The sequence below is a fragment of the Gavialis gangeticus genome, unplaced genomic scaffold, assembly GCF_001723915.1.
Source record: "Gavialis gangeticus isolate Ggan-Ray unplaced genomic scaffold, GavGan_comp1, whole genome shotgun sequence".
In the NCBI taxonomy this organism is placed as follows: domain Eukaryota; kingdom Metazoa; phylum Chordata; order Crocodylia; family Gavialidae; genus Gavialis; species Gavialis gangeticus.
Genome location: NW_017729012.1, coordinates 2,985,828 through 3,012,109, shown reverse-complemented (window position 1 = coordinate 3,012,109; position 26,282 = coordinate 2,985,828). Strand labels below are relative to the sequence as shown.

Genomic DNA, 26,282 nt, shown 5'->3' with positions numbered 1-26,282 from the left:
CTAATACTGTCTTGCTTGGCCATTCCTCTGGGTCAGATTAATCTGTTTTGCAATACTGATGACTTCAACCCTGATGTGATGCAGCTGAACCTGGCAGTGCGAGAGAATCGCTGCTAAATTCTTATTACAAAAGTTGCTGTAAAGCAGAGGTTGCTATTCCTGTGCTTGGTGGGGGTAGGGGCTCAACTCATCATTTTTACTACTGCATGAAAATCGGGAAGTCAGACAACCTATAGCTGCATTATCCAAGATGAGTACTACATTAAAAAGTAAACAAGTATAAACATTGGGAAGCAAATCCTAGATTAAAAAAAAATCTTTGGGGAATTTGAGTGTGTCAAACTACTTGCTAGTGTTTGGCGTTGATACAAAAAAATGAGAAGAGGAACAGCACTACCAAATAGTGCTGGGGATTAAAACTGCTTGTAATTTCAAAGGGTTATTTGCCCCTGGATTTTTTGTTCCTTTCTACTGATAGTTTAAATGTGGAATTTAACCAAGGAAGGTACTTGACAACCTTTGCAGAATATCTATTGCAAATGCTGCTCCTGAATTTCCTAGACCACAAGTTCTGCAGCCAGAACTATCCAGCGAAGTATAGATAATCGCAGAGAGGTGAAGTAGAGGAAGCTGAAGCTGGATTTGAAAACAAGAGTGTTCTTTAAAGGAATTAAGCGTTGATGCATGTTCCTGAATGCAGAAGTCTAATAATGCATTTTTTTTGCCAGCAAGATTTGTGTCTGGAAAGCAGGATTTGTCTGCCCATTGTCGTTCTTGTACCTGCCCATTATTAGCATATGGCAGGGGACTTCCTAGGGCAGTGGGGCCAGCCTTGTTTGGCAGGCAGGCCACAAAAATAAACCCCACACCCTCCTTAAGTCCCCCCCCCGTTCCTCTTCCGCTGCCTGATCTACTGCTCTGCTTTCTGCTTCCTGCCCTGTGCTCCCTGTCTGCTCTGCTGCCCTGTTTTGTGTTTCCTGCTCTATCTGCCACTGTGCCACACATAGAGACTACCTATGTGACTTGTGGTACACGTGTCACAGCTTGGCCATCCCTGTCCTAACGTATCTCAGTGATTTCCATAGAAGTTACTGGCCAGGGCGTGAGACTGTTAACATGGGTAGGGAATGTCTCTTACTATATGGATATATTGGACCTGCAGGAGGAGCTGGATTGCCAACCCTAACTGTTTAAAAAAAAAAATCATCAGCCTTTAACCAAAAAAAGCTTTACATTTGCCTTCTGGTTCTGAGCCTCTGAGCTTCATGCATCTTAGCTGTCTTTCTTTTTTGCACCTAGACAGCTGCTTAATTGAGATTTTCATGTAATCCCTTGACTCTAGGTCTGGAGCCTCAAGAATATTACTGAGTATTATAAGTCTTGTGAAAATGCAGCACAAGTTGGCAATGTTGCTGTGCAGCCTTGATCTCAGTTGGGGGCCCGCTGGGCACTATTGTAATAACAATAAACCAGAGTCTAAGATGAGTCCAGTTGCCTCTCAAAATAATATTCAAAGAGAGTACCTACAGCAAGAGCTAATGCTTAGACACAGATATAAAATCTGCAGTAAATGTCTTATTTGTTCCATGCAGACTAGATTTCATAGACATTTGGGCTGGAAGGGACCCTGGAGGATCATCAAGTCCAGCTCCCTGCCCCAGGGGCAGGAAGCCAGCAGGGATCAAAGGATCTCAGCAAGATAAGCATCCAAATGTGTCTTGAAGCTGTTCAAAGTGGGTGCTTGAACCGCCTCCAGCGGCAGTCTATTCCAGACCTTGGGGGCTCGGACAGTGAAGAAGTTCTTTCTTATGTCCAGCCTGAATCGGTCGTGGCAGAGTTTGTGACCATTCGATCTTGTCATCCCTGGGGGTGCTCTGGTGAACAGACGTTCCCACAGATCCTGATGAGCACCCTGCTAAACTTATAGGTGGCCACCAGATCACCCCTGAGCCTGCACTTTTCCAGGCTGAAAAGTCCCATGGCTCTCAGCCTCTCATCATAAGGTCTGTTTTCCTGACCTCTGATCATGCATGTGGCTCTCCTCTGCACCCTCTCAAGCTTCTCCACGTCCTTTTTGAATTGTGGAGCCCAAAACTGGACGCAGTACTCCAGCTGCGGCCTCACCAAGGCCGAGTACAATGGGAGAATGACGTCCTGGGATTTGCTTGAGAAGCATCTATGGATGCAAGCCAGCATTTGGCTCGCTTTACTAGCCTCAGCATCGCATTGAAGGCTCGTGTTCATCTTGTGGTCAGTCATGACCCCCAAGTACCTTTCATTCTGAGACTACACTCAGGCTGTAATGAATCTTACCTAGTTTGCATTTCTTCATTACAAAGGGAACATTAGATAATAGAACATGTAAGTACCAGGAGGAGGAAAGGCAGCTGTTGCTCTCATAAATTTGTTCATCCAAAATTCAGCAACACCGAGACCTTCCTGTTGCTCCCTCTTGTTCCCTACGGGGCTCTTGTTCTGATTGAGTAATATTGTGTAGGGTTTAAAGAAGATACAGCCCTTCATTTAGGCAGCCTGCTGTTGCTAAGCAGGCCTGCTTAGGGAAAGAAAGCATTCCAACTTGAAGCAGGGCTGCTACTTTGAATGAAAGAAGAGATGCTAATTAACTTTATAACAGGAGCAGGTGAAGCTGAATGTTTTGATATCACTTTAGCTAATTGAATGGAGGAACGATAAGGTTTCCAGCAGATTTGGCTACAGGCTGCCTGCCTGGGTCCTTCCTCGATTTTTTTCCAACTTTGCATGTCTCTCCAAGAGACGATTTATTCCTCTTCTATTTAAAACCAGCCCCACACAGTGTGTGAGTCATTTGCTGCAAATTTTCTTTTTATAAATATAGAATTCTTGTGAATCATTTTACTCTCCTGCAAAGCGGAGTTTAGCAAGAGCCTCTCTAAACATGCTGTGATTACTTTGCAGTCCCTGTACGTGTGGCAGTAACTGCAAGTCCACCCAGCTTTTGCTTGGCTACAAATTACTTTGGGGACTTGGCAAACGTATACCACTTTTCCCCACTTGCTTATCTGCTTCACTCTCCTCAGGCACTCTCTCTGCAGGATGGGGCATGGTGACAGACTGCTTAATGTATTTTGATAGGGCAGGAGAGGTATGAGTTCATGGCCCCTTTGGACTTGTGCTGAAGGCTGCCTCCAGGTGACCAAGCTGGTCACTTAGGTGGTAGAGTCCAAGGAAGCTGGACACAGTGGTGGTTATGTTGCTCCTGTGTGAACCATAGAACTGGGTGTGTCTTAACCATGCTAGCCTGACATGGGCAAGCCTTTGAGTTTGACCTGATTGTCTGTGGGTCTAAGTGCCAAAGGTTTTTTGGAAAGCCCAAGTGGGAATGCAGAGTACTGTAACCGCTAGAGGCTGCTGAGGATCCCTGTTTCAGCCCAGGATCCAAGGGACTATGGAGTTCTGCCGGATATTGATTTAAGTCCAGATGGTTCATTTCGCGCATGTTCTCCTGAACCATTTGTTCCTGTCTTAGGATCAAAATTGTGGAGATTGCAGAGATCTTCACTCCATCAAGTGAACTGGAATAGGCCTGATAAATGAAGCTGCCAAGCTTGTTCCTTGCACTGCATGGTTAGGGCCCTGGAGTGGGGAACTGACCTCCCAGTGTTTAGCTAGTTTTCCATGAGCCTCTTTTGTGTTATCCGTGAGCAAAGCAGAGTTATGCAAGTTGTGATGAATCTTCCTCCATCAATTCATTGCCCCATGCTGGGGCAATGCTGCAGCTCTACAGATGGAGAAAGCATTGGACCAAATGATGTCTTTGGTAGCTGTGTTGGTCTGAGACAAAAAGACATACAAAAAACTAGAACTCTTGGTTCTAAAATGATACCTTTTATTAGACCAACTGGAAAATGGCAAGAAAATTGTCCTTTTCTGCAAGCTTTTGGGATCAAAGCCCCTTCGTCAGGCTCTGGGAAAAGTGTAGATGGTACAAGATGGTAAAAAGTCCCCATAGGTAGGAAATAAACTTCATTTTTGCACAGAGGAAGCTGAAGTGTGTCCCCCTGGGTCTATGAGTGTCTTTGTGAGCTGTGCTGAGTAGCTGCGTTGAGTAGCTTTTTTTGTCTCAGACCAACACGGCTACCAAGTACACCCCTGAAACATGGAAGATGCCGAATTTCAGCTGATTTTGGATTTTAAACTTCATTGCAGAACAACAAGGAAGTTTTTTTTTGCCTCCCTGCCTGCCATCTGACACCTCCAGGGAAGGAATTCTACCTGATCAACACATCAAAGAGCTACTCAACACACTCATGGACCCAGAGGGACAGACTTCCATCTTCAGCTTCCTCTGTGCAAAAATGAAGTTTATTTCCTACCTATGGGGACTTTTTACCATCTTGTACCATCTACACTTTTCCCAGAACCTGAAGAAGGGACTTTGATCCCAAAAGCTTGCAGAAAAGGACAATTTTCTTGCCATTTTCCAGTTGGTCTAATAAAAGGTATCACCTTGGTACAGCACCTCTCAGTGTGTTAGGGTAGTATCTCATCCCTCACTTGATAAAGAAAACTGATGTTCAGGACCAAGGACAGGTCACAGAAGGTCCACATTTAAGCCTAGTAATTAGGGAACCTCTGTTTTTCCATGCAAGTTGGAGGGTGCTGTTGTAACCATAATGGCTGTGGTACTTATAAGCTGGCAGTGTTCATCCATGCGATCTGACTAAGAGACGAGCCAGTATTGACTTTGTTGTCATTGTGAAGAAGCTGGACCCAGACATTTGTGTTTTCAAACCTGTTTATAGCCCAGTTACGATGCCTCTAGTTTCTTTGGCCACATATGGTTTTTAGACCCTCAGTTATGTGACTCAAAATGTTTGCTCTGCTAGAGCAAAGCACCTTTTTTCCACAATATAATGTGGCCTAATGAATAGCACAGTGGGGCAAGGATAACATTGCCAATAGGCTATTGATGATTGATGGAGTCCTTCTGAATTATGTTAATGGGGAAGAAATGAATGATGCCTGTCCTTGGTTGGTTTGCTTTTCCTCGACCCACAGCTACGAAGTGATGAACAGTGATGCAGTACATAGTGTGGGTGGGTGGTTGGGGGTGGAAGTGTTGGGGCAGGAAGGAATGAGTCAGCCTGGAAAACCTAAGCAGTCACTTTGCAGCTAAGGTAAGGATCCATTCCCAAACTGTAAAGTCTTTGGGGCAGAAACTGTTTTATATCATTGTACAGTGTCCAGAACAGCAGGATTCCAAAATGTGCCTTTGCTGGGTGATAATAGCTCATAGGCATCTCTGGGCACTGATTTTTAAGTGTGTGTGTGCGCATTCTTTGTAGTGTTAGCTCCCTCTCAGTGACAGCCCCACTGCATTCAGTTTTGCAGATATTCAGTATTTATATCTATTATTAAAACAACTGACAAGAAGGTAGCACAAGAATGAGCTCAAATCTTTTCAGATCAATGCTAGAATCATGGAGATTTTTACAATGATCTTTACTTTGCCTTGACTTTTAGCAGATTGTGAATTTAGGGGTAGCCCATACCTTTACTTCTAGCAATTACATTCACTTGTTAGATCCAATACTTCTGTTTCATCCTATGGTGTATAGAAACTTTATTATTTCTTTACCTATTAACTTTTTCAGGACTTGCCCTGAGGAGATGAGATCTAGCCAAGCTAGCAAAGAGGCATGTTCTTTCAAGCTTAGTGTGTTTGTTTTTGGGTCACTCTCTGCAGCTTGTCTCCTTCTGCAACAAACTCATTTAATGATGTAAGTTTGATAAGAGTAAAATGCCTTATATCTTTATTTCCAGACTTAGTTTAATATATTTGGAGTTTGAAGGCTCAATCTCTGTCTGTGCTGGCAGCGTTTTAGGTGCAGAGCAAGCAGTTTATTACAAGACTCCACTTCTTCAGATCCGCTGCTGGTGTAACAACTGTGTTTATATTGACAAAAGGGCTCTGACCTGCTTAGTAATAAAACTGGAGCCTTTAAATGATGATCACATATTGATTTTATGTGATTCATAGGGATCAAAAACTTTACTTGGGCAAAACTCCGACTGCAGGGGATGAATGAAAAGAGACCTCTGGATTTGGGCTGTAGAAAATTGTTAATGTGGATCGATGCATGTAATCCCAGCTGAAGCAAATCAGCTAAAATATGGCAGTGATCCTCATTAGAAAAAAATGAGTGTCCCAGAAACATCCCATGTGATTAGGAGCAGTTAGCAGTTTCTGAGATGAAATGAACCGTGAAGCAGGATTCATGAAAATGAGACATGGTTCTTCAGCCCTGCTTCACCTGAGTGGGTCTGTCACAGGATTGGACCCATTTTTTTGACTGTCATTTTCAAGCTGCACCTGTATTCATTGTGCTGAGGCTAGAGCTACAGGACAGTAGGCAACAGGACTCCTGTGGCCTTGTCCCCATCTTCCCTCTGGCCCCAGGCAAACTAAAGTCAAGGCTACACCCTGCTGAGCACCTCTTGTCATTAACTGGAATTGAGGCACTCCCAGCTCCCTGCAGAATTGGGTCCGTGGAGGCTGCAGCCCTGGTTCATTCATAAAGTTTGCCAGCCATTCAATCTACATTTGCACCTAAATTGCATTCAGATTGCACCCCCTCTCCTCACCAGGGCTTGGCCACGAAAGTAAGTGGGTGCTAGTGAGTCTTCATTCACCCTTTGTTTAAAAGCATCACCAGACAGGGAACTTGGGAGTGTCCCAGAGTGCACTTACAGCTAGTGTGAACCTAGGCTGTTTATGGCTTGAATTTGCCTTGTTCCTTCTCATATCCCTGCCCTCTTCCCCCAGCTATACCCCATATATTCCTGGGGCCCAGTTTCCATCCCATTCTATGTCCTTTTCACCCGCAGTTTGTTGTCTGCCCTATATGATGATGACCTAGTACTTGGGAGGAAGCCAGGGTGCAGGTTAAGTGAGGGGAGACCAATGAGACTTTGATGGCAGGGAGGGAAGCCAGAGGCGGCCTGTACTGATGGCCACTCATGAACCCTGAAAGGTATTGAGTGCTGCCAGCTGGCTTCAAGGGAGGCAGGGAGCATTCAGGAGCTGGAAGAACCTGCAGTGTCTCCAGACCTGGAGTCACGCCGATCTTGGCAGCACTAAAGTGAGATGCCCTAGTTCTGAGGAGCTGCTCAGGTTTCTCAAGCACACTTGTTAGCAGGGAGCTGGCAGGATGGACCTGAACATTATAGGATCATAGGAAGGTTGGGCTTGAGGGGACCTTGCAAGGTTATCTAATGCAGTCCCCTACTCACGGCAGGATCACCCCTGGCTAAACCATCCTAGCCATGTTTCTTTCCCTCCTACTTCTCTTTATAACTGGACCCTTGAAACCTGACTTTGCTCTGTATCTATTCTGGGCTTCTTTCCCTTTGCAGGTGTCTAACCTGTGCATACACTGTTTTGTTGGGGAATGGTACCCTACGCTCACTAGCCTCTGGGTATCTGAAGCTGTCGAAAACTCAGAGCAGATCCAAAGCATGTGTTTAGGGAGCAGATCCTCATGGGAGGAATTATCAGATCTTGCATCAATCCCAGTTACTTGACTTTTATGTGGCTGCCCAGTGTGAATGGCTAAAGCACCCCAATTGCTCTGAAGTGGCCCCTGTTCCTTCTGTGGTAGCTGTCTCTCACTTGAAACCTGCAAACATAAATCTATATGGTGCAGGTTCGGGATTAGGGTGGAGCCCCCTTTGCCAGCATCCAGGGCCTTCCTTGCCCACACCTTGGTCCCCGTGCTGGGGTATTGTCATGTTCTACAGCCCATAGGACTTTGCTACTAGGTGAGTTACTGTGTCCATCCAAAAAATCAAGCAAATAAATTCAGTTAGGCCCTGTGGCTCTTCAGAGTGACTCCTGGTAAAGCCAGCACCCACAAACATCCTTGTCTCTGGGAATGCCTGTTTCCTTAGGGAACTGGTTCTGAGGATTTTTTTTCAGCCTGGGTTCCTTAGAGCCGTTTCCCTAGTAACATCATCTGATTTGCCTGTGGACCATGCCTCGCTTTTTGAGCTGAGCATGTTCTCAGCAGGCCTCCCCCCTCCCTCTTCCGGCATCCTTGTTTTATTTTGGGCTTCAAAAAGTTTGGAGATGGCTTTGTCTGTCTGCCTCCGGCCTCCACCAGCTTGCCTGTTTGCTAAATGGGGGGTGGTTGGAGCTCCTGGGCCCTGCCCTGGTAATCATTACCTAATGTGTATTTGACCAGTAGTGAGTAAGCAGGCACTTTCAGTTCAATGAAACCTGCCTTGCATCTCCCCAGCCACCTGCAGCCTTTTTTTTTTTTTCCACTCAGTGGCTAATTCATAGGAAGCGACAGGGATGCAGAGATGTGACCAAAGAATTAAAAACCTGCTGAAACTGTTTCCAAGCACCAACCGCAAACACTGAAGAACATGACCTGTTTGTAAATGAATCCCAGGGCAAGTGTCAGGCTTAGCTTCTCAGCCCGACGTAAAAAACTACTGCGGTGAAATCCGAGCATAAAAGAATACAAACAAAAAGGTAGGGAAGGGGACTCTGGTGGGAAAACCAGGGGGATGCTCTCTTCCTTGCAGTGAGGTCTGATGTGCCAGCATTATAGGAGTGCTGCAAGGCCTTCCTAGCATGTTTGTGTGGGTATTTGCATGGAAGGAACCACGGGACAACATATCACTGATTAACCAAAGGCTGCAGGGCCGCAGCTCCCTCATCTCTCCAAGAAAAGAAGGGATTGTGACAAATTTGCTCCTGTGTCCTGGCCAAATTCCTGCTCGAGGAATTCTGCGCTACCTGGGCATTTCAGTGGGAAACTTCTTTCTTTGAACTATCAGTAGCAGTGCTCTGCTCCACTGCCTCACCCCAACACCAGGAGTGGTGGACTTCGGTCACTTTTGCACAGAATGCTTAATAACGCATTGCCTTCTATGTGGCATTTTCTATGGGAGACTCTCGAAGGACTTTGCAAATGCTCCTCCATTAAAACCCGGCCTCCTGTGAAATAGGGAAGGATTTTCTCTCTTGGAAATGGGAAACTGAGGCCCAGGTCTGTGCAGTAGCTAAAACTACTCTTGCACAAATGCAAGCCTATATGATAGCTACCTTGGAGACTAGGACATGGTCCTAGTGCTCTGAAAACTGGCCTTCCAGAGCTTGTGGGTCACATTCTGAATCTTTCTGGCTTGCTCAAAGCTGGCTTCTTTATGCTGTGCTCATCCAAGTCTTTCATTCCCTCTCTTTTTTTAATTTAAGTACTGAGAGTTCCAAGGAAAGCAGCAACCTGCCAAATAATTTCTTTACCCCAGATTTACAAAGCCACCTCAGATTATGCTATTATAAGAGCTACTTTCTTTTTAAATAAAGCCTCTTTCAGAAGCTTTCAATGGCATTTTTTTTAAATTAGAATTTTAATATGATTCAAAGGGCTGTGTCTTAGTTACAGCAAATGTATTTAATATGTATGAAATGAGGTCTGCTGTTCCATCCCTGTGCCAGGGATTTGGGCTCAGGGCTTTAGCTCAGCTGGTGGGCACAAAATATTTAGGGTTATAGTTTTTTGCCTGTGTAGCCAGAGCCTGAAGCACAGTGGGGGTGTGCATGTTTACCATCCGTGCTGGCAAAATTACTTTGGCTGTGGCTAAGAGTGACTCTGGCAGTGGGGGCTCCCAAATCCCTTGAATCTCTCCTCTTTCCCCTTAGAGGGGTGAGGTAGGATGGATTGGGGCTTGGAGGGCCCGGCGCTGGTGTCAGTGGGAGCCCAGGGGTCTGATAGGGAGGATGGGGGTTAAGGCCAGCCCCAGCCCAGCTCCCATATTCTATCTCTGTACATGCAACCAGAACTGAAATGATCCAAAATAATGCTTTCTGTTAAGAGGTGCTATTTTGGGGTGTTTCAGCTACCTTTTGGAATGTTTTAAAGGGCTCATGTTTGTCTCCAGCTGCCCTTTTGGAATGCTTCAAAGACATTTGAAACATTTTAATTGTTGTGCGTGTCCATACCCTCGCAGAGGAAAACCCCAGCCCTTGCCCACAAGAAAGCTGCGTTTGACGCTCACAGCCCAATGTATGTTCTTCTAAAGGTGCTTTTACTTGACGCCTGCTTGGCGCTGCTTGAATATTGTCATTTGTGGTTTAGTGATGCTGTTTTAGTCTGTGATACCTAGGAAAGCTTTTCTCCTTCTCTTGGTGTTGCAGATATTGATCCTCTCTCATTTTTCTCTCTTGCCTTTTTCCTTTTTGTGTTCTGACCAGTTTCCTTACAGTATTAACTCAGATGACATCTTTTTGTATTAGTGTGGGTTTTCTTTTCTTGGTTTTAAAGAAGCTTAATGAGGGTGGAGTTCCACTTTCTGCTGAACTTCAAAGACATTTAGGTGCCTAACTTCCTGGGGAAATTCTCAGCTTTTGCTCAAAGGATTCAAAATGATCATTAAAGTCTGCAGCTATATAGGCATGTATAGGTCAGTCCCCAGAATCAAGCCCCAGTGATTCAGTTTCTTAAGCCCTTCCATGACCTTAGATGCTGCAAGTGCCTTGAAGTGCTGGCTGGAATAAATGACTTTGTATTGAAATGCACTTCCCTGATTAAAAGTGGCAGGGAGATGGTCTTGTGTCTGTGCTTTCAGGAGTCTGACCTCACAAGAAAAGGGGAAAGGGAAGATAAAGCTGGCTTCTTTACCAAACTCCAGGGGCAAATCACCAAGGATTAGAGGCCTCTCAGTTATTGAAAGGTTTGCCTAGTGTGAAGTGAGAGGAGCTGACAGTAGCCTACTGCTTGGTGTCCTATTTGTTCTATGACATTTAAGAATTGGAGGCTGTTGTGTTGCAGACAAATGATTGAAGCACTCCAGGTGTTTCTACATGATATCAGAGGGGCATTATGCACTTGCACCTGCAGTGCCCGAAGAAGTGCCTGAGCTCTGTTGTGATGAGTAACTCCTGCCTGGATGCATAAATGGGATGTGTGGGGGTCTGCGGGTAACTGATGCGGCACTGCTCAGAGGTCTGATTGCTGCTGTCGTGCTGGAGATTACTGCAGCTATTGTAATGCCATCTTTGCCTCTGGGGGAAACTTTCCCTCCTGTGTGTCAGTCCATTAAGCACTAATAATCGTTACTGACACGCTCTATTGTGAAAGCAAATAAAACCATTTTAGTTATGATCTGGAGGAACATGGTTTCACCTTCTGATTTTCTGCAAGCTTTGGGGAGAGGCCACGGGAAAACTCATCTCTGGGAGTCTTCAGCCTGAGCTGAAGTCCATAAGCTGGGTCCATGGCATAGGGATGGAACAACTGATCTCATTTCACACAGGTTTGCTGTAACCATGTTAGGAAATAGTAGGAGTGACAAAGGGGCAGGTGGCCTTAAATGCAGCTCATGAAGTTCGGCTTCCAGTGTGAGACCCCTTTTAAAAAAGAGCCTGGTTTTTAGAAAGCCCTGAGCATCCATCAGTTGGAGAGGATGGGTCTTTTTAAAGGTCTCTAAGGGCCTCTAGAAAATTGGGGGCACTGACATTGCTGCCCATCTTTGAATATTTTTAGCCTGTCTCTTGAGTGTACAGAGATAGAACCCCATGTGCCAACCATCAAGTCTGTGGAAGGTTTTATCTGAACAAAACAGGTGACTTTAGCAATGTATTTGCATTGCATGAGCCACCAGGTCCCCAAGTCACAGCCTTGGTCCCATTGTGCTCTGTGCTGTACGAGTGCCTCTCGGAGAATCTTCCAGAGAGCTGACAGTCGAAGTCTAAGCTAAGTAAGATGGGGAATAACTCAATGAGAATGCATAAGGGAAAAATTAGACAATTGTTACAGATAATAGGCCAAGGACTCAGCATGTGAGCTGCCTAATTGTATCTTGAAGCCTGACACAGGAGAACTTTTCGGGATAGATCTGGAGAAGGGCAGTGAGGCAGCTGTACTACGCCGATCAGTTTTACAACTAAGTCACCTGTCTGGCTAGTAGAGAAGAAGATATTTATTCTTCTAGTTTCTCCTCCTGTACCTTCACTGTCTTCATTCAATTTGCTATATATTTCTGTCTTTATAGTTCATTACTTTTCCAGAGCTCTAATAACAGTTCTAGACTAGATCAATTTTCACTACTCCATTTGTATATATTATTCATAGGGCCATGTTTTAAGAGAGCCTAATAGAAAAGAAATAAAAAAAAAAAATACATACTGTGCATGTTCTGAACAGCTCAATTAATAGATTATGCAGCCAAAAGTGTACTGCTACCATAATAACAGTAATTAAATGTGGAGAGTATTTTCAATCTGTTTTATTTTTTAGGTAGATTGGTAATTACCTTGGCTGAAAACAAACTTTGCCCAGACAGTATTTTCCACAATGAAGTTAACAAAGCAAATCATTGTTCTGACTGGTGTAATTACTACTTGATTTTTTTTCAAAGTCTTTTCTGCAGCTAAACTGGAGTCTTATTTAGTGTTGAACACTTACTGTGTTTGTCCTTTAAAATACGGGGGCTTTGAGTTTGACTTGCAGTGAAACGCTTGTTTATTGGATTTGACTGTGCTCTGGCATGGCTTGTAATTTAAAAGGATTCTTCCACTGTTTGACATTAGGCTCAGCAGTTTAGCAGGGATAAATATTATAAGTAAATTAAGTGAAGCAATTCTGAAGTCTCTTGCTGTAAAATAATGCCATTAAATTTGACAGAGTTTACCAGGAGCTGGAGGTGATACTCAAGTTCTGAAATATAGGCTGTAAATCCAGTTTACCTTATCCCCTCCCTTCCTCTCCCCACTGCAATTATATTAGATTTTGGGGTGGTTAATGGTAAGTTTGATTTTTACCAGTGAGCAGTGCAGAAAAACCTGGCTTTTCAAGAAGCTTTTCCTCTAAATTAGAGATGGCTCTTAACTGTGCAAAAAGCTGTTTTCTGCTTGAATAATAAGCCCATTACTGGTAATTAAACCCATCAATTTAAAGAAATGCAGGCTCTTTCTAGCATATGAGTTTGAAAAGCTCCATTCTGGTGTTGCTGTGTAGAACTGTATTTAATAATGCTCTCAGGATTTCGTTTGAAACCTTTATTTGGGGATTAAGATTTCATGCTGGACCAACAGCTGAGATGTGCTGCTGTTTAGGTGGGGGTTCTGCTTTTACAGTGACAACATGCTGTGTTTCCATCCCTGCCTATTTTATGACGCTATACCCTGGGGTGACAGCTTTAATACCCCCTTTGGCTTGCACAGAAGCCCATTAGAGCAAGCTGTGCTGGGGAGATGTGCTTACTCTGTTTTTTCTCCCAGGTGCCTTCTCCATTTGTTCTCCCTACTTCCTGGATGGTGGTAGCTTACTTTTGAGCCCTTTGTGGCAGGGAAAGTTACAGTTGCTTCTTACTACTGAGGTTTTCCTCAAGAGATTGTGATGCTCTGGGCTTTACACTCAAGTTGAATTTGCCTCTGTTGTATACCCATCCCAACATGCATTCCCTATTCCTGTGCTGTGCTGCGGAGGAAGCTTTTTCATGGTTTGATACAGAAGGATCCATTTAGTAAATACTTCTACAGGCTGTCAGCTGCTGTTCACTCTGACCTAACCCTGTTTCTTAAAATTGCGTGTGGTGCAGTTCTGCTCCACTCCTAAATGCAAAGAAACCTTGTTTTAATTAAGTGTTAAACTTTAGGATCCCTAGCCCTCTCTCCCCGGTTGCTAATAAACCCCTCATTCAAACACAAAAATAAACAACACCCCCCCCCCCCCCCAATGATTGCTGACATTAGAAGAAAACCATATTGAAAGCTGAAGCTTGCCTAAATGCAGCGTGGCTTGTTTGACATGTATCGTCCATCTGTGTGGATGAAGGAAAGCTGCCTTACTTGCTGTTATGTAGGCATTTCCGGTGTCCTTGTTGCAGAGACTGCCCCCTCCACTCAAAAAAAAGTTGCTTTTACATAGGAAGGACAATTCTGAGTCTCTTGCTACTAAATGAATCTCTGCGATAAAGAAGAGTCACTACTTATTAATACAAATCCCAGGAGCCAAAGGTTTATATAAAAGGATGGAGCTTTAGTTGCCCAAAGCAGTTGGAGTCGTTCCTTTGTGGCCTGGAGTTTTGAAGAGGCATGCTCGCTTTGGGGAGGATGGAAAACAGTCTCTTAAAACCTGATCTAGCTCGCCTTGAAATCAATGGGAATCCTTCCCTCTTGACTTCAGTGGTTTATAAGCAAAGATGAGTGTGCTTGGAGGCTCAACCTTTGACCTCTTAGTAACAAACCCAGTTTAGGTGGCAAATCCTGTAATGTTCCTATTGGTAGCTTTGGGCAGGCTTTGCATTGCTGCAAGCTGCCAGAATTTCATATGCCCATGCCAATTAATGCTGTCGCATAGACTGTAATGCAATATGTTGGAAGTTGAGAAGGACTCTTGAGTTGAATGCGGAAATTGCCACGCATGTTTGAAAACCTTGGCCACGGTTCCTAATATGTAAGTCTCTATAGGGCTGAACCAGCTATTTGGGTACCTTGACATCCAACTGTTATAAATTTGACTTAAAAAACTGGGGCTGCTTTTTACATCAGGCCTTCACAGAAGTGGTTCTCAACCTTTCTAGACTCAAGGCACCCCGCAGAAAACGCCAGCTCTTAGTTTTCACTTTTTTTTTTTTACTACAGAATAATAAGACTAATTCTTCTGTTGCTGAGGACTCAGAAAGACCACAGCAGGTCAGAATGTTTTAACACTATGGGTTCCTGTTTGAAATCTCTGGGTTTATCTAGTGCATCATGTTTGCACAGCTAATAATGCTAACAGTGTGTTGCACCCTGTGGCACCCTTAAAATCGTAGAAAGTATGGGTTGGAAGGGACCTCAGGAGGTCACATCTAGTCCAACCCCCTGCTCAAAGCAGGACCATTTCCCAACTAGATCGCCCCAGCCAAGGCTTTGTCTAGCTAGGTTTTGAAAACCTCCAAGGATGGAGAGTCCACCACCTCTCTGGGTAACCTGTTCCAGTGCTTTACTACCGTCCTACTGAGAGAATTCTTCCTAATATCTAACCTAAACTTCCCTAGCTGCAATTTGAAACCGTTGCTCCTTGTTCTGCCATCTGCCACTACTGAAAATAGTCCAGCTCCATTCTTTTTTGAACCCCCCCGTCAGGTAGTTGAAGGCTGCTGTTAAATCCCCTCTCAGTCGTCTCTTCTCCAGATTAAATAAGCCCAGTTCCCTTAGCCTTTCCTCAGAAGTCCCCTAGCCCCTGACCCATTTTTGTTGCCCTCCGCTGGACTGTCTCCAACGTGTCCACATCCGTTCTGTAGTGAGGGGCCCAAAACTGAACACATGCTCAAGATGTGGCTTCACCAGTGCTGAATAGGGGGGAACACTCATTTCCCTTGACTTGCTTACCAGTGCAGCCCAGTATGCCATTCGCCTTCTTTGTAACAAGGGCACACTGTTGGCTCATATTCAGCTTATTGTCCACTGTAACCCCCAGGTCCTTTTCTGAAGTGCTGCTGCCCAGCCAGTACTGGTGCATGGGATTGCTTGGTCCTAAATACAGGACTTTGCACTTGTCCTTGTTGAACCTCATTAGATTTCTTTTGGTCCAATCCTCCAATTTATCTAGGTCACTCTGAATCCTAGCCCTACTCTCCAGTGTCTCTACTACTCCCCACAGCTTGGTGTCATCTGTAAACTTGCTGAGGGTGCACTCTATGCCATCTTCCTGGTCGTGGTTGAAGACATTGAACAAAACTGACCCCTGGAGCCACTCCACCCTTGAAAGGATCTCATGGCACCCTTGATAAGACTCATTACTTTACAGTCTAAGTAAAAGTCTAGAGTTAAATTTTTTGAGACGGAGACCATCTGTTTAGCCTATTTGCACAGCAGCTTCCTGGTCTATAAATGGCCCAAAACAAACCTGGGGAACTCCACATTGTGATCTTGGGCAAGTATCTTCAGTCTTTGTCAGTTCCCTGTCTATACCATGGGAGTGATAGCACCTTCCTACCCCATAAAGGCACAATGTGGATAAATACATCAGCCTGAGAAGCTGTCAGGCACTGGGGCAATGAGAGCTTTAAGTACCTTGGGTGGATTGAATTAGTCGTTAGAGTAGACTAAAGCTACTTGTCTGTGTAATGGATTAGATTCTCAAATAACCCTTTCCCCCTGGGTTACCAGTCTGAGTCCAGCCCAGGTCAAGAGTGGCAGAAGTGCATAGGCATGATAATAGCTGTTGAGTGGGCTGCTGTGAAGTGGGTTTGGGTCTCTGCCCAGATGTTGCCATTAAGAGGGATCAGCACTGTAATTAGTGCTAAGTGGCCCTCTCTTAATGGCAGTCTTGGATGAGGCTGGAGCGGGCAGTTAGAATTGGCCTCTCATGACCCCCTGGAGTTGGGAAACATGGGAGAAGTGTGGAGGGAACTTGCACTGCCATTGCCTGTCTTTTCCCTGTTGTAAGGACTGTCAACATAGCGTGTCTACAGAATTAGAAGCAGACTCTGTACCTGCTCATTAACAGCCTTTGAGGATTGTTAACTCTCCCAGTTGATGCTTTTGCCTTGGTGTAGTCCGTTCTGCATATTTTTAAATCCAATATTATCTTGTGGAAGAACAGTTCTGCAATATAGATGCATATACAATCAGTAGCATCAGATATAAAAAATTTATTTTCTACAAGATATTTATAATTATTTACATTAATGCATTTTACATCACATACATATATATTATTCATTTAAATTATAAAATAAATGTAAGTTTAAATTATAACTTTAAAATGCATATTTAAAATATAAAATATTTTATAAAATATGAAATGGTACGGGTACCACCAGCAGCATGCAGACAACCTGTCTGTGGTATGCATTAACAGATTTATTATAATTACTTTATATGACAGATATTTGCTGGTGGTAGTTAAGGTTGAACTGAAAAATTTGCAGATGGTACTTAAGGTTACATCGTTTTAAATTGGTGGTGTGCAGTCTGTCAGAGTTTGGGAGCCACTGATGTACAAGACTAGTCTTATTGGGAACCTCTGGAGTCTAACCTAAATTTAAACAGAAGCACCCAAATGTGGGACTGTCTATAAGGGTCTGACTTGTTTCACTCCGTCCTGCCTGTAAATTGCACCTGAGACTCTACTTTGCTGTATCCTAGCAGGGCAGCAATTGCAAAGGAGCTGTTGTTAAACATCTGTGGCTTTAAGGACCCCATCTTTCAATAGACTCTCAGCTCTTCTTAGCTAACCTCCCCCTGCCATGCCATGTCTGGGGCAGCTCAGACCTACAAAAAATGGTATTTGGTGCCTGAAACTTGTTTAAAATCTCTCCCAACTATACCATTGGTCCAATAAAAAAAATCACCGAAGAAATACTTGCCTGGTATTTCCCAGACAATTATGGCTACGTCACTCCAACCCTACTACATGCCTGAGGCATGTCACTAGCAAGAGTCCTTACAAAGTACTTCCCTGCCTCTACCACTTTGCTGTCACAGGCCAAGTTTCTTAGCTTTGGAGGAAGCTCAGATCTCCCCCTCCTGCCCGCAGGCCTGGCACCACATCTCTGTTACATTCACTGAGGACAGAGTGGGAGCTTTGAGTTTGCTGACAGAGCTGCAATGGCTCTGAGAGCTGGGCTCCTTGAACCTCACCTTGTGGTATGCCGTGACCCAGGAGGAAAGAGCTCTTTTGTTTCCAAAGTGCCAGTGACAGGTTTTGACAGGGGTGTGTAAGGAGCCGAGGGCTGCAGAAGATGATTTAGTCCATCTCTTTCCTGAGGCCTGTCTTCTACCTCTTTGCCCAAACTAGTTCTGTTTGTCTTCAGGGCTGGGACTTCCCTGTTTCACAGGTCGCATTGGATGTTTTCCTCTTCTGACATTTTGCTTATATTTGCTTTTTCACTTATCCCAGTACCAGAAGCAAAAGGCCAGGAAGTGAGGATATAAAATGAGTTGATGCTGAGTCACCGAGGTGATGAACAAGGGGCCATGTCAGGTTAATATGACTAGATTAAGCTCCTCTGGGCTGTTCCAAGCCCATTCCTCATGTCACCAAACACATATTTCCAATCAGTGATGTATCCTGCTGGACTGGTTCTTATTTTTTTTTTTAAATGGCAACAGGCTTGTTTTTCTGTCCTGTTGTGGCTACCTGTCAGGTGAAATGTCAGCAAGAATGGGCTTCCATTTAGCTGTCCCTTTTTTGTGTGCCAATGAATTTCAGAACCAAAATGATCAGTGATGTATCTGTCACTTCCAAGTGTAACTAGGTGCAGGGTGAATCCACCAGCCAGCTTCCAACAAAGGTCTTTCCCACTGCAAACGGCTTTAGCATCAGCTCTACTCATTCATATCACTTGCACATCCTGTGCACCCTGCATCTGACTCTCTCTATTGCTAAAGAGTGTAACATTTTTAAGTTGGGCCTGACTTCTTCCCTTCTGGGGGTTAGGAACTCATGTAACAATTGTGCAGAGACAGTCCCAGGCTGGGCACACCAGCAGGAAGTGCACCTTGTTTCACAAAGCCTAGGAAATGTGCTCTGTACTCTGCTGGCCCCCATTGCTAGCACATTTACCTTTTTGGCTTAAAATTGCATGCGTTCAAGCTCTGTGGTGGGCTGGGCTCTGACTTGGTGGTCATGCGTCTATCTTCTCCCTTTTATAGCTGCCTGTGGTTCCCCTCACCCTCCACAGGCAATGCAGGGCAGAAATCAATGTTGCCAAGTGATTTTTAACACACTTCTGCCACCAAGTGTTGCTTGCCTGGCCTCTGCTAGCCTTTGGCCTGAAAGGCCCCCTGAATGTCTTCAGTCTTCCCTCCTCTGATTACATGGTGTTTGTGCACAGGGGTTTCAGCAGAGCTCTACTTAGCTTCTCCTTGGCGCTTACTCTCATTTTTGCTCTCACCTTTTCCTGGCTACTGGGCGCTGCTAGCTCTGTGGTTTCATCCCAGGTCTGACTAGCAGTAGGACGGTGAAGTGGAAATCATGGTGACTTCTAGCACAGACTCTATCGACCAGCAGTGAGAAACGGCCAGAAAAAGCAATTTCAGGTTGTGCAAATGGAGGGAGGCCCTTTGAAGTTTTCCCCTGTTATGTACATCCTGCTGCCTCTTCAACTTGAGGAGGCTGTAAAAATAAATCAGCCACCAGGATTGCGCTGAGGTCACAGGCAGCCTATCTGCCAGAGATGTTCTGTGGAGCACCTATCCAGCTGGATGAAGATGCTTATTAATAGGGTGAGTTATGATTGCTGGAGAAAACTTAAATTATTCCTTCAAAGTACTGGCTAGCCACTGAGAAGAAATTCTTGCTACAAAGCAGTACTCCAGACAGCAAGGCTCAGCCTTGTGTAGGATGATGACAACAAAGCAGGGGTGGTAGCAACTGATGATATGAGCTGAAGTCTCCATCAATTAGCCCATCTACTAATTGCAACCAACTTGCTTACCACTATCTATGAGTGCTATTAAGACAGGGCAATAATTTTGGAAATTATAGATTAGCTCAGAGCAGTGACTGCTCCTAATTGAGAAAAGGGATGGATAAATCCAAAGCAAATTGGGTTGTTTTTTGGTTTTGTTTTGTTTTGTTTTTTGGGGGGGGGAGGGGTTCTATCAAATAACTGATTCACTCTCAAACACAAATAATCTTTTTTTTTATGTAAAGCACTAAATACATCTTGCTTTATCCAGTCCCAAGGGTTCCACCTGCATGGGGCTCACGAATGGGCAAGGAGATGAAATATCTGTTCTCTTATAGATGATGCCAGGGGTTGGTAACAGTGACTTGAAGGGCTTTTTATGGCAGCGCTGGGATTTGTTTGGCTGGTTGAAAACAACAGGATACGCTCCTGTTGGCTAATGGGTGTCCTTTAACAGTCCTGTCAGCAGATCTCTAATCAACATGCAATGGCCAATCGCACACTGGATGAGAGAGTGCACCACAGCCCCTGTCCACAGTAATAACTTTCCTGCGTGAAGTCAGCCATGCAAACAGCGGTTTTGGCTGGGGGTAGTTGATTTTACGCTGATTCTCAATTAGGAGTGGATGCCTTTTAAAAAGCTTTCCTCCAGCTCAGCCAGAAGCAAGGGGCATGAGAGACGTTATCAGGTTAAATTCTGTGGCCTGTGTTTATAGCACAGGTCAGGCCAGGTGGTCATCATGACCTCCTTGGCTTTAAAAGGCTTTGAATCTTGCAATATCTTGTAGCCTGCAGGTTATATTTACACTGAACCTTCCACCACAGGCAGCTATGGGCCAGAAAGACACACAAACTGCCTAGTGCAGGTTCACCTTTATGCCTGGCCTACTTAACACTTTTCCTTTAAAATTATCTTCCTCTGGTGCAAGCTGTGCTGTACCTATGGTCTTGGTTCCCCCTAGGATTTTTAACCCCTCTCCTACGCCACCTTTCCTTCCTCTACATATGTAGTACATAAACAAGGGACAGAAATCCTCAGGTTTGTAGGGTGAAGCCAACTTCTAACAAATGCAGATTAGTTGGAAACTTTCCAGGAAAGAGGTAGGGTCATCCTATCAATGCCTTATAAGAGTCCCTTATTTTTCCTTCCATATCATCTGGTGTTGACCTTTGATGGAGGTGATACTGGATTAGAGACAGCAGTGTCTTGATCTGGCTTTGACAGTTATGCCCCTAATATCAGTACAGCATTTATACACGATCAGTGTGCATGTGAGGTTCTGCCTATATCTGAAGGCCTCATTAAAAATAGAGCTGTTTAAATATTTGTGGTTTATTAATGCTCTGTTTTGCTGTGGTTGAGGACCTGCGTTGTTTGCTCTGCTGCTATCTTGTAGAGCAGCACTGATCTCTGATAAACATGCAAGGTATAGATAAATACAAGCTATGTCATGATCTCTCCAGCAATAAATTTAAGAGAGTGAATAATGTTCATTGATGCAATGCATTGTGCAGGCAGTAGCCTGCACATTAGCAGAAATAGGAAAATTACATTAGATTCATCTACATTTAGTCATGGATGAAATCCTTTTGACAAAAAGGGAACAGTCACAGCAAAATGGGCAGGTAGGAACTTATAATAGTTTCATATTAGTAATTAGTCATCACAATAATTCTTTTATAGGTGACTAATGGTGGTGGAGAGATGGCACAAGCTCTTTCAAGCTTCAAAGCTTTTGAGGCAGATCTTGAAGCCCCAAATCAATGGGAATGTGCTGGAGCAAGAATTGGAGCAGAGTTTGTAAGGCTTGCCTTGTTAACATTTCGCGTCTCCTGCCTGCCTGCTCCTGTCTGTACTGTCCAAACCCAGATGTGCGTTTTACATGCACTGAAGACCCAGCTCGGGCACATGCCGCTCCAGAGCAAGATGTCCCACTGCGCAGCCCTGTAGCTGTTGCTCTGGACACAGTAGTTCCTGGAGATGAGTCCAGCTATTGCAGTCCCCAGAATGATTGGAAATGCCCCCATTTAGCCTCGTAAATTTTTGGTGGCGGAAACCCCATGGGTTAAAGTTGCATCTCTCCGCAAAACAACTTCTCACTTTTAAATGGCTTCTCTGGATAGGCTGACAGCAAGTCCAGCCTCTCTCTCTCTGCTGATGGCCTTCTGCATTACCCAGGCTTGCCTGAAACCTCTTCCACTGTACTAACCTGCATCACCGTTGCAGCAGAGTCAGTCTTCATTGTAAATGTTGCACTAAGTTCCTTTTAACTTTCCAGGCCAGTTAGACACCAAATACTAATAATTTGCTCTTTCTCCTGCTTTCTGCTCAGTGTGCACTGTATACCAAAAGGGAAAGCTTGGGTTTCTACACAGTAAAGTTTGTCTCGGCTCTATAGAGTCTGATACATCCCTCTCACTTGTCCCTGGTAGCCGCAACTGAGGATTGGCAGTGCTGAGCATTTATGAACGACTAGCAGCAGCATATTATTGGAGTGACTTGATGGAGAGATCAGGGTCCCTTCATTTTGCACACTTATTATAAATGTTGCCATTCCAAGAGAGTTCAGCCTGGTTAATTCTTTAACCTTAAAGGTCCTTTTAATTCAGTTAAATAATTTAATGGATTTTTTGGAAAAGGAGGATGTATGCCCTGAGTACAGCCAGAATTCAGTAACAGTCCAAAGAAATGAGAAGCTGACTCATAGGGCCGCAAAGATTTCCTCAACCAATTAGCCGTGAAGTGAAAGCCACTCTATGCTTTGTTCCTCTGCCTGACATGGAGCAGGGTTCATTCATTGTAATCTTATTTTTCACTTGCACCATACATCTGAATTTGTTATTCTTGCTGCTCTTTGGAGCTGATGCCAAGCAGAAGTCAGGAGGGCAGCCGTAATCTCATGGCACTAGCTGGACCTGGTTTTATTTTGTACATGTTTATACTGGAGATGGCTGTGTATCTCCTGACAGCAGCTTTTTGAGCCTGTAAGTCAGAGGTTCTGGTCCTGTAAGGAGATGGGTCCTAGTCATGGTGCATGAATATAAACCTGTGTGCCAGTCTTTCCAACTTCTGCCCGTAACCTTTTAGCCCATTTCAAGCCAGGAATGGGTTGACTGGGCCAAGTGGAAGGGAAGTTCCTAATATGTGTTGTCTGTAGACGTGACCGACCATAAATTCAATGATTTTAATGAGACTGGTCCTTAGGTAAGACTGGAAACCAGATGCTCTTGATTGAATCTCTTAAAAGAGATCTGCCAGTTGGTGGCATTCAATTATGTGATTGCTACTATGATAGTTCCTACTGGCTCTGATAGTGCCCACAGTATGCCTGTGCTGCAAAGGTGCCATTGCAGCCTGTGAAGATGTGCCCAAAACAGTTTTAAACCAAATAATTCAGGTACTTGTAATAGCGGTGTCACTGGGGCAGTGGGGGAGCTCAACACAGATTGCAAAACCCACCCAACACCCTGATAAAATACTTGGGCAGTAGCTTGTGCTGGGGACCGTGCTGCCACAGCTACCCTGATAGCAGTGCCCAAACTCACTAGTTTACAGCTCTACTGCGAGCTTGGGCACTGCTAGCAGCATAGTTAAGTGAGCCCCTCACTATCCACTCTGTTACGCTCATGGGAAACCCAGACTCACTCCTTTGACTTCCATGGCATCACTCTTAGTCCTGTGTATTAAATATTTTATCAGGGTTAAAATAAGGTGGATGGGAGGCGGGGTTGAGGAATCCAGCTTTGCTTTCTGGCCAGTACTGCTAAAAGATAATTCCCTTCCTCCTTGGCCAGCACATCAAGAACACTCCCACCCATGTCGGTCTACTTTGAGCTGCTCTGCATAGCGCAGCTTGAAGACAATCCAGCTGAGGGGTGGAGTGGGCTGTGCATGTGTGATGCCAGCAACATAAGCTTAAATGCTAAAATAAGCAAGGGTTGGGTTTTGTAGGCATTCTTGTCACTCATCCTTTGCAGGGCATCTGTGAAGTCTTTCTTTCTCTCTTATTTGAAGTAGTTGATGGCCTAGTGCAGTGAGTGCATTTGAATTATTAATGCTATATTTATCTTGTCAGGTTTGTATCTGTCTTATCTGTTGTATGTTTTATGGTTTTCCTGTTGTTTACAAGCTCCCTAGAATGGCTGGGCAGATGGCTCCGTGCTAGCATTTATCATGCTTGTTCTTTCTTGAAAAGGGCAGAAGAGTCAAATAAGGGTGCTTAACTCATGCATATCAGGATGAAACCTGGTATGGGGCACGGATCATCCCTCAGCTGCCTGCTGCAGAGTTCTCGCATCTACCCTGGCAGCCTGTGGTCCTGGCTGCTGTCAGAGATGGGGTACTGGTCTCAGTAGATGTTGGCTCTGATCCAGTGTGGCAGTTCCTGTGAAACCAGGGTGCTTGCAGTTACACCTGTGGATAGGTGTAAGGGAACCTGTAATGCAAGCAAGTTAAGGCAGACAGATTGTTTGACTTGAATCAGGGAGGAGGGATTTGGGGGGAGAACATATGTCAGGAAGATGCAGGGGTGTAGGTTGTAGCCGTGTTGGTCCCGGGACATAGGCAGACAAGGTTCTGTGAGTGAATATGGTATCTTTTATTAGACCAACTTAAATAGTTGGGGGAAAACAAATTTTGGCACGCTTTTAAGTTTAAAAACCCTTCCTTCGTCTCTGCAGTTGGTGTGTGCTCTTCCTGGATGGAACGAATAGAGTAAAAGACTTCCTCAGCCTGACGAAGGGTTTTTAAACTCGAAAGTTTGGCAACATTTTTTTCCCCCAGCTATTTAAGTTGGTCTAATAAAAGATATCATATTCACCCAAAGAACCTTGTCTGCCTTTTGGGGAGATGGACATATAATTGGAATAGTTCTGTGTCCATCTTTAATAACCAGCTCACAACATATATGCTAATGCAGTGGTTCTCTTTTGGACTCAAGAAACACCCTCTCTTTGGATTCAAGGCCACCCCTCCATAGCTTTTGTGAACTGAGTGGCACCCAATTAAAAAAAAAAATCTTTATAGTAGGGATGGAGGATGACCCAGGCAGGGAAAAGTCTGAGCCTGCCTGTGCTTATCTGTTTAGCTTGTCTGATTATCTCCTAACTCTTGGCTTATCTCTTCACACCTTGCATTACTCTTCAAAAGATCTGGTGGCTCTGCCAGGCTTCCCAGGCACCCTGGTTGAGAATCACTGGGCTGATGTCTCATCCAAATCACCCTGAACCAGATGGCGAGATTCCTTCATCTTGTTACAGTGCCTGTGGTCTGTGCGTCAGAAGCACTCTGGTCCACTGTGTGACTTGTAGCTGATCAATAAAGCACGCTTGTTAATAAAAGTTTCCCTTTTTATCATATGTCGCAAAAGTTATTTCCAAGCCTTAATTAAGCTTCGCTATACCTCTGTGAGGGTTCAGCCCATTTTATTGATGAAAAATAAGAACAAAGCAATTTATAGGTCTGGTTTTTGTGAGGACACGTAGGTGCTCAGTCTGTGACAGCTCATGCTTTAAATTTTAACCATAGGTATAAGCTTTTGCTGGATCAGGGGCAAACTTAATCTGACCAAGGTCCTGAAGCATGTCTTTATGCAAGCAGGCAATGGAACCCTCACTCTCGCTTCTTCGCACTGTCCTGTTGTAGCATTGCCCCTCAAAAGCCATTAAAATGCCTAGGCAGGCAAGGCTCTTCGGGTAAATCTTTTATAAGGCCAACTAAAATACATATAGTTGGAAAAAATTTTTTGCAAGCTTCCACGTATACTCTTTTTCAGGCAGAGGGAGGGTCCACAGTTTGCTTGTTTTTTTAGCCCTTCCTGGATGGGATTGAAGCCAGAAGCCAGTATGCGAGAACGCAGGTCAGTGAAAATGCAAATGTGGGGCAGTGAGGGTTTGAGTGCCCAGCCTGAGCTGTTCAAAAGCAGCTTGATTTTTTTTTCATGACGTGCCAAGTCCTCACCTTCTGAAAATCAGGCCCCTTTAAGGTGCATCAAAATTCAGTGGTCATTTGGGGAATCTCGGTTACTCCATTGGGATGAAATGGTTTGTGCTGTTGATAAAGCCAGGACCCCAGTGTGCTAACATACATAAGGGTTAACTGCTAAAATATTATGTTTAGCTGTGGGGCTGTTTTTATGCATTGATTTCATGCTGACTTATCTTCCCAGCAGATTTTTTTCCCCTTTTGCACAAAGTTAATTACATTTGAAAGAGAAGATCTAATTAGGAACTTATGACTGTATGATTCTGAAGCTTGTGTTCTGGTTTTCCTCCTTTGGGGACCCTAAATCGTAAGAATTATCAGTCACCAAACTTCAGCGTTGCCAACTACGGGCATTCAAAAATCATGAGTCAGTCCTTCCTGAAAATCATAAGATTGACTTCAAAATTCATTAAATTAAAAAAAAATTGAATTGTCTTCTAGGTTTTTATTTTTCAGTGTTCAGACTTTCAGCCATGAGGGATAGAAACTTTGTTTTTTCTGTAAGTAAAAAGTGAAACTTCAGCTTCATTATATGAGAAGATGCTGATGCTGCCAGGAAAAATGTCCGAAGTATTGCAAGACACATGTTAAGATGACCTGAGCTGGCAACACAAAAACTTCCTTTTTGTTTGATCTATTTAAAATGGCAGATTGAAAAATAATGGGCTGTGCCTAGCTAGCCCCTTTCTGTTTTTTCCAGTTGAAAATGTGTTCACAAACTTTAAATCAAGGTCACCAAACAGCACAGAAGGCTTTTACTTTTGGTTACTTTGCACCTTCTTTGCAAAGGTTCTGAGCACCTGTGGCTTGCATCAGGTTCAGCTGATGTTGAAAGCATTCAGCACCTCTGAAAACTAGGCCCTTATGAATTGGGGGGGGGGGGGGGGGGGGGGGCACCATG

General features: G+C 44.3%; 1 protein-coding gene and 1 long non-coding RNA gene across 2 annotated transcripts in view; one reads left to right on the top strand and one right to left on the bottom strand.

Moving 5' to 3' along the window:
* The window catches only part of SGSM2 (small G protein signaling modulator 2), a 133,603-nt gene that overhangs the window by 27,863 nt on the left and 79,458 nt on the right, over positions 1 to 26,282 (top strand). The gene's annotated exons all lie outside the window — the stretch shown is intronic.
* LOC109293221 lies at positions 14,676 to 23,064 on the bottom strand. The gene is made up of 3 exons (XR_002096270.1): positions 23,054 to 23,064; positions 21,691 to 21,696; positions 14,676 to 14,770 (listed from the first exon to the last, which is right to left on the bottom strand). It is a non-coding gene; the product is annotated as an uncharacterized LOC109293221 (long non-coding RNA).